The sequence below is a fragment of the Vicugna pacos genome, chromosome 4 (assembly GCF_048564905.1).
Source record: "Vicugna pacos chromosome 4, VicPac4, whole genome shotgun sequence".
Taxonomy (NCBI): domain Eukaryota; kingdom Metazoa; phylum Chordata; class Mammalia; order Artiodactyla; family Camelidae; genus Vicugna; species Vicugna pacos.
The window spans coordinates 9,914,982-9,921,748 of record NC_132990.1 but is presented as its reverse complement, the minus strand read 5'-3'; positions in this window follow the sequence as shown (position 1 = coordinate 9,921,748).

The window sequence follows — 6,767 nt, the reverse complement described above, 5'->3', positions numbered from 1 at the left end:
GAAAAGAGAGAAAAAAAAAGAAAAGAAAGAAGTCTTAAAATGTCTGAAGTAATCACATTGCTGGCAGTGATGGTAGTGGTGGCATTGTTAATCAGACACTGAAAATAAACCCTCATGCTGAGATTTTTGTTATGGGAGAAAGGAGATAGAAATATGAATTGTATGAGTTTAACTAAAAACTCTGTGGTCCTAAATTTTGACAAAGAAGAATCAGTATTAACTCATGATATGTTTTATCTTTGAATAAATATATACAATTTTATCTAGCTCTGCCCTTTGAAGTTGCCTAAAAACCATGGCCAACCCGGTAACCATGAACATCTCTAGGTCCAAGACTATAATCTCTAAATACCATTTTTCATTAAAAGGAACCAGGACTCCTTGGAGCAGCAGTTCTCAAAACATTTTGCTCCCCAAATTTCTTTAAATTCTTAAAATTGTTGAGGACCCGCAAAGAATTTTTGTTTCTGTGGGTTATGTCTGTTGATCTTTACTGCTTTAGAAATTAAAACAGATTTAAAAATAACAAAATATCCATTAATAAACATTATTCAGTGAGAAGAGTGCCATTGTTTTACATTTTTGTAAATCTCTTTAATGTCTGGCTTAATAAATGACAGCAGAATTCTTACAAATGCTTCTGCATTCAAACATAATATCACACACCATGTAACCTCTGGAAACTCCATATATAGTTGTGAAAGATTGAGAGTTAAAAAGGGCAAATAGCATCTTAGTATTATTATGAAAATAATTTTGACCTTGCAAACCCCATAAAAGGATTACAGGACTCCCAGGGGTTCCAAGATCACACTTTGAGAAGCATTGCCTAGGAGAAATAGCTGATATCATGTTCCAGTTAGGGAATGTAAAAGAAGCCTGGAAAATCTTGCCTTAGAAGAAAGCAGGGAAGTTTTTAAAGACTAGTAGGACCATGTCAAGAGGAGCCAACTTTAATAGACTTCCACTGGCCAAAAATGAAATGATTTGAGCATCAATAAGTATAGTGACTTCAGTGGAATGAAAAATATCAAATACATTCACATACATGAGTTCATAATGATTTTTTTAAGAAGCCTCATTGGTCACTTTTTGATGGTGTTAGGGAAACAACTCATTATTTTGAAAACTAATAAATAGAGGGAAGATCAAGCATTTTTCTGGCCTCTCTATATAAATAGCATCTTAGAGCAATAAAATAGTTGATGAGGAGGGAATTTATTCAAGGAAGCATAAAAATCTAATACAAGAAGAATGGATGGCAGAGTTAGAATATCACTATTTTACAAACATTAATAAATCAATGCCCTAATCATCAGTAGAAGCTGACATCTCAGAAAGAAAGGAACTGCGCCTCCTGGTGGAAGGCTGCCTCAGTGCCTGTGACGCAGCCTTGCCAAACAAAAATACTGAAACTGAATCAGATCAAGTTTCTAGATCTAACCACTGATTTAAATGAAAAATAGTATCTACAAACTTCGAACTCCCAGTCTGTCCCTGTATATATAGAATAGATAGACAAGATTATACTGTATAGCACAGGGAAATATATACAAGATCCTGTGGTAGCTCACGGTGAAAAAGAATGTGACAATGAATATATGTATGCTCATGTATAACTGAAAAATTGTGCTCTACACTGGAAATTGACACAACATTGTAAAGTGACTATAACTCAATAAAATAAAATTAAAAAAAGGAAAAATAGGGGAGAGGAAACTCCTTATAAAACACCCAAATGATACATTCAGAAAATTCTGGATTGTAGAAACTTTAGACAAGCGACTCAGTTTCTTGAACAAAAATGAAGGCATGGGAGAGAGAGAAAGACAGAGAAACACCCCAAAATTAAGAGAAATAAAAATGAGAAAACAAACAATCCAATTAAAAAATTGGCCAAAGACCTTAACAGAACCTCACCAAGGAAGATACACAGATGGCAAGTAAGCATATGCAAAGATGCTCCAGATCATATGTTATGGGGAAATCCACATTAAAACAATAAAATACCATTGCACACCAATTGGAATGGCCAAAATGCGGAACACTGACAACACCAAAAGCTGGGGGGAAGGATGTGGAGGAACAGGAACTCTAATTCACTGCTGTGAATGGCACAGCCACTTTGGAAGACTTTTTGGAGGTTTCTTACAGAACGAAACATTCTCTTACCATAAAACCCAACAATTTCGTTCTTTGGTATTTAACTGGAAGAGCTGAAAACTTATGTCCACACACACACACACAAACTGCACACAAATGTTTATGGTAACTTTCAACTTTATCCACAACTGCCGAAACTTGCAAGCAACCAAGATCTCCTTCAGTAGATGAATAGGGAAATAAACTGTGGTCCATCCAGACAGTGGAATATCATTCAGGGCCAAAAAGCAATGAGCTATCAAGCCATGAAAAGACATGGAGGAATCTTGGTTGCATATAACTAAGTGAAAGAAACCAAGCTGAGAAGACTACATACTATATGATATCAATCGTATGACATTCTGGAAAAAACAAACCTGTGGACATAATAAAAAGATCAGCGGTCCAGGGTTGGTAGTGGGGAGATGAATAGGCAGAGAACAGGATTTTTAGGGCAGTGAAAACATACTATTATAATGATGGCTATGTTATTGTACTGTATGATATGCTGCATGATACTATTATATGATACTATCATAGTGATGGATATGTTACTATACATTCGTCCAAACACAATGAATTTGCAACACTAAGAGTGAACACTATGGACTTTGGGTGATTATGATGCATCAATGTAGGTTCATCCTTCGTTTAAAAAAAAATACTATTCTGGTGAGTGATGTTGATATTGATAATAGCTACATTTTGGACTAATACTTTGCAGCCTTCTTAGATTAGCGCTCTCAACTTTGTGATGATGAGATGCTAACAATTGCTGGTGACGTATGTAAGTCCCTGAGTGCTTAATTATCCCCAGCGGGACTGTGTTTAGGTCCTCAGTGAGGTATTTGATAACCCAAATAAGTGTTCCCTTTGTGAGTGGAGTTAAAGACCTCTAATAATTTCTACACTTTGGCGCCTTCATTCTGCCTCGCTCTGGAAATGTACTATATTTTCCTCCACTTCCCACCACCACCACATTTAAAAAGGAAAAGAAAAGAAAGAAATGAAATCAATATTGTTTGCAGAAATATATTCTTATGCCATAGCTACTGCCTACTATATTTCCACCCTTTCCGTTTACCGATGGCTGTGAAGCCCATCAAAATGAGCTGAATAAAAATAAAGCACAATGGGGGAGCAGGTCCAGTTCAGCTCACAAAGTCAAGTGGTTGGCAGCACCCGGGTAACTACTGGATAATCCCACAAGAGGGCACTCTAGCTTTCTGAAAAATACAATCAATTAAATTGGGTTTTATATAAGGTCTCATTAACCAGCCCACAAAACTTGGAAGGAGCTAAGACATGATGGGAGGGAAAAGAAGAGGCCAGGAGATAAAGTGAAAAGTTGTCTTCTGTCAGTAAACTTACTTCCAACTTTGGATCTACTACAGGTCTACCCTTCGGGCTGTTTTTAAAAGCCAGCTCGGTTTGATCCCTGGAAGACTGCACAAGTTGGGGCAGGTGTGAGATTGAGGCCATAGGTTTGAGGTGGTGTGGGACGCCTCCACCAAGTCTGCCTGACAGCAGGAATTGAGATGAGCGTTCCATATCAAAGTTTCCTTTCCTTCATTCAGCCGAAAGTTAAAAGCTTTTGTGCTATCTTCGTTTTAAGTACCACTTCAGGCTAGTACTGAAAAAATACTTAATTTCTAACTCCCTTCATCAAGATTCTTTCATCTCGTTCTGTTGCTTTAAAGAAAAACCTTGTATCACCCTACCACACAACGCATCATTATTTCCAAAAGGGCAAAGGGGAAGAGCATGCTTGCTTATGTTGATCAGAATTATCTGTGAAGATGCTTAAGAGGGGACATTCTCCTACAAATCTGTACTCTGAAGCTTTTTTCCTTTTAAATTAGTGTTATAGGGTATATAGAAACTAATATAATGAGCAACTTTTATGGTGACGATCATTACTAATAGAGGCAGATCACAACTGTGTGCCAGAGATACCACTTTGAGTTGAACCCTTAGTTGAGCATTATACTTTCTATCTGTGCAGTATGCTTGGCATGACTCCAACTGTCTTAATTTCCTTCTGAGATTGGTAGGGAAGACTAAGTTGTTTGACGTCTGAAGCATTTAGGAGTCCACGACAATACCCATTTGCTCAAGTTTTTACTTCCTGTCGGACGCCTGCACTTTCAGAGGCAAGTGATGCCAATCAGAAATCACCCTAGAAAGAGCGACTGATGAAAACTACTAACCCATAACACAGAAGGTATCCTCAAGTTCTCTACAAGAATGTCTACATTTTATGTTTTCATTTCAATGATAATTTAAAAAATTTAAGGGGCACAAATGCTAAATCACTTCAACAACCACCTTGTAACCAAATACCCAAATCTGCATGTGTGTTTACAACTGCATGGGAGCCAAGCAGAGGCCACGTGATGTTATACACACTACACGAATAAAGGCTTCACAGTCATCTGGACGCAGGGAGGTGGTACACGGAGCCACCTCACAGCACACAGCACTGCACAGCACAGATCCTATCTTTATGTATATGGTGTATATGCAACAGTGCATTCAATAACTGAGGTAATAAATAGGCAAAATGAAAAAGTTTTCACTATGCCTTTTTGTTATTAGAATATTATGTTATTATTGCAATTTGGAGGGTGCTATGAAGCAGATCAGCCCAATAAGACAATCAGTTGGTTAAAATTACTTTCATTGTTTGAAAGGAAAAATAAAAAACAATGCTCAATAATTCAGTATTCCAGCATGTTCAAAATCAAGGCAATATACAATGAAGTGGAAAACCAGAAAGATAAGATTCCATTATTCAACCCAACAGCATTGTTTTTGTTTTATTAAAATATATCCATTTTTAAATTTTATTAGTGTTATACTTTTGCTCTCTCTTAACTTATAAATCAATTTCTGTTTTATAGTTGAAGCAGAATATATATAGTGAGGTTATATGTAATTTGTGTTTGTGCATACTTAAGTAAAGTTATAATGAAAATTATTTCATTCTAAGAATATGCAAGAATTTGTCTTGCTTCCGTTAAAAGGGATTATTCACATTACTCAAATTTGAAAAACACGGTTGTAAACATCATATAGGTTTATTTCTTATAACTATACAATTATAATGTATAACTATATAACTATATATTATTAGCATATATAAATTGTAACTATATATAACCATATATTATTAATCTATATAAAGTATAAAGTTAATAATGACCAACAGGAAATAAACTAAGGAAAAAACAGAGTGAGCATGTAGTCAGATGAACAGCTGTACAGCTTTCTGAGGACTAGAGTGACAACTAACTTTCTGTAAGATCTAGTATTCTTAAACGTAAGAGGTCATTCTTTTATTTTAACCTGGTAAATTACATTTCACAAATGATACATTTCACAAAGCACCAGGGCAAGGTGTTTAAGTGCAGGGGTTTCTTAAGTCTGCCAGAACAGTTTTTCTTTTCTTCCTTCCTTTCTTTTTCATTTTCTTTTCCCTCCCACAAGCAACTAATTTTGTTTTTTCCCTCTTAATTTTAGTTGGTTTTCTCAGATGACAGAGATGGCTTTTGGAGGAAGGGAGGGAGGTGGAATCTGAATCATACCAATATATTATAACACAAATTTACAAAATAATTGATAAACTTTGTCTTCACTTTTTACTTACTAGATCTGATGTAAGTCTTTAGGTCCTTATTATTAGTAATAAGAAGTATTGTTTAAAATTTTGGAATTAACATTAAAACTCTTCATTATTATGAAAATGCAGCTGTCTTCTGTTTGAGTTTTTGAAATAATATTTTATTTTTTGCTGCTCATAAATTATCTTTGATCTCCACACACTTGGTTTGGTGTGTTCATGGGTTTCTGTAATGAAATGAGTGATGGGATATGTGAATGGCTTCCTTTGTTCTCTTTTCTGTACTCATGCATTTCATAAGCATGAAGACACAGTGTTCGAAAGCCAGAAGAGTTATTGTTATTCCCCCCTTCCTCACTTATGCACATGCACACACGCGCACGCGCGCGTGCGCACACACACACACACACACACACACACACAGATAGATTCGGCCTAATTCAGATAACACCACAACCACTATCATCAATTTATTTATCTGGCAAATTTAAATGAAGAAGCAGTAAATCTAGGCTGAGCCCAATAAAATGGAGAGTGGAGGCATAAAACTGGATAAAATCCTTTCCTTAATATTTATTTTAGTCAGAATTATACCAATGCTTATTAGCATTGCTCAATTCATTGAAGGTCACCTGGACTATTTAACCACGTCTTTAGGGAAGGAACATTTCACACACTGATTATACCAATATTTACTCGATGAAAACAATGTGTATTTTGTGGGTAAATCTTAATCATAGTACCTATTACCGACACAGAATTTCCCAGTTTGTAAAGCACTTTCACGGTTGTGTTATGTTTCATGCTCACAGCAACCTTGTGAGTCTGTGTTTTTTGTCTACTGTGAGTTGTCTAGAGAAATTAGGGTCAGAGGAAATGGTGTACTTCATTTCTTCCCAAGCTACTCAAGATTCAGTGAAGCACTCTGAATCCCCTCCTCTTAAAAAGGGAGGAAAGAAGCCTATTTACTTGTTTTAGTGGATCAAGAACAAAAAGAAATCAC